Genomic DNA, 1851 nt, shown 5'->3' with positions numbered 1-1851 from the left:
GGCAGAGCTTGTTTCTTAAAAGGGCCTTTTGCACCTGCTTATAGACTACGGCGTGGCCCAGCAGCCATAGGACCCTGGCTGGCCAGGGCACTGCCTGAGTGCATCCTGCCAGGTGACGGGCCAGCATAATGCCTGAATCCTGGTGCCTTGCTGCTCCTTTTCTTCCTTGGAGGGTTCAGTGGATGCCCGTGAAGTCCACAGGTATCAGGAGATGCGCAAAAGCAAGAGAACAAGAGAGTAAATTCACATTTCAAACTTATTCTCTAGTCTCTCCGCCTCTCTGAGTAGAACTGGATATTAGGTCTTCCCTCAGATACCTTGTAGGTTTGCTTTACTTGTGTCTCTGTAGAAACACCTCACTACCATTGCAATGTATAGACACATCATTGATGGAGGAAGGTCATTGGTTAATTAATTAAAAAAACTGCTTGGCCTCATAGGTTAGAACATAGGTGGGTGGAGTAAACAGAACAGAACGCTGGGAGGAAGAGGAAGTGAGCTCAGATGCAGGGCAGCTCCTCTCAGAGCCAGATGCGATGAAGCTCCGACCCAGGATGGACGTAGGCTAGAATCTTCCTGGTAAGCGCACCTCAAGGTGCCACACACATGAATAGAAATGGGCCAGGCAGTGTTTAAAAGAATACAGTTTGTGTGTCGTTATTTTGGGGCATGAGCTAGCCAGGCGGCCGGGAGCTGGGAACTGGGTGGCAGGAACGCCAGCCCACAGCTCCCACAACACATCATAATTTAAAATTCTATACAAGTAAAATGCTGTCCCAATAGTCTATTCAGTGGATTTTCCATTTATTATTATTATTATTAATTTGGTTTTTTGAGACAGGGTTTCTCTGTGTAGCCTTGGTTGTCCTGGAACTTACTCTGTAGACCAGGCTAGCCTGGAACTTAGAGATCCACCTGCCTCTGCCTCCCGAGTGCTGAAATGAAAGGCGTGTGCCATCCTCTGCCCGGCTTAATTTTTATTTTTAGAAAGGGAGAGTGTCAATGCGGTCCTCTCCACTACCACAAATTGTGCAGTTGAGTTTCCCACATCTGGGAAAACCACAGGGTCAGCACACTTGGAATGCAATGGATGAGCTTTGCACCAATTTTCTGATCATGGTGTCTCCCCTGTCAGGTAAGTATAACCCTACTGGTGTTTTTTTTACCTTTTGAAAAATCATACTCTCATGATTCTAATGAATTTTTTTCTCACTCTTTTTATATTTTTGTCCTTTGCTGCTTCAGTCTCTCTATCGTTGTTTATACTGAATCGAGACCTACATAGTTGTCATCAAAATGAAAACAAAAGCTGTCTGTTCCTGTCATCCTTATAATAATATTATTTTTGTAACCTCCAACTTACACAGGCTCTTTTTCTTATTTATATACAATACTGGCCTTAAGCCTGAAATAAATTTATAAAAAGGGTACTTTAAACAATGATACGGGTGATTGTAGGTATTTCAAAAACAAGAAAACATAAAGAAAAACTAGAATTTTGTAGGTTTCTAATATTGAGAGATAGTAAATTGCGATTCTTTTTTAAATAAATTTTGGAACATGCTTTGGTTTTTTTTTTCCTCTCATGGTGTTTTCCTAAAATAAAGCAGACTACCTCAAGCTGTATTCTAATTCTGCCTCTCCACATTTCTTAACCTTTGCTTCTCCATAAACATTAGACTCCTCACCCTGATAGTCCTTTTCCTCAGCTGATTCTGCACTGAGATTTTTTGCTTATTAATGTTTCATTAGCATTTTCCCAGGCAGTATATTTTCAGCATTTCTATTGTTATGCATATTACATCGGATTGCATGAATATTCGTGCCTTATTTCAAGCTGTCCCTGTAAAG

The 1851-nt window shown here is 41.6% G+C and overlaps 1 pseudogene; it reads right to left on the bottom strand.

The window, feature by feature from the left end:
* Nucleotides 1-990: 990 nt before the first annotated feature.
* Nucleotides 991-1143, bottom strand: LOC130883247 (U1 spliceosomal RNA; annotated as a pseudogene).
* Nucleotides 1144-1851: the final 708 nt, after the last annotated feature.

The sequence above is a fragment of the Chionomys nivalis genome, chromosome 10 (genome assembly GCF_950005125.1).
Source record: "Chionomys nivalis chromosome 10, mChiNiv1.1, whole genome shotgun sequence".
Classification (NCBI taxonomy): domain Eukaryota; kingdom Metazoa; phylum Chordata; class Mammalia; order Rodentia; family Cricetidae; genus Chionomys; species Chionomys nivalis.
Note: the sequence above shows the minus strand (reverse complement) of the source record. Positions and strands in the feature narration are given on the sequence as shown.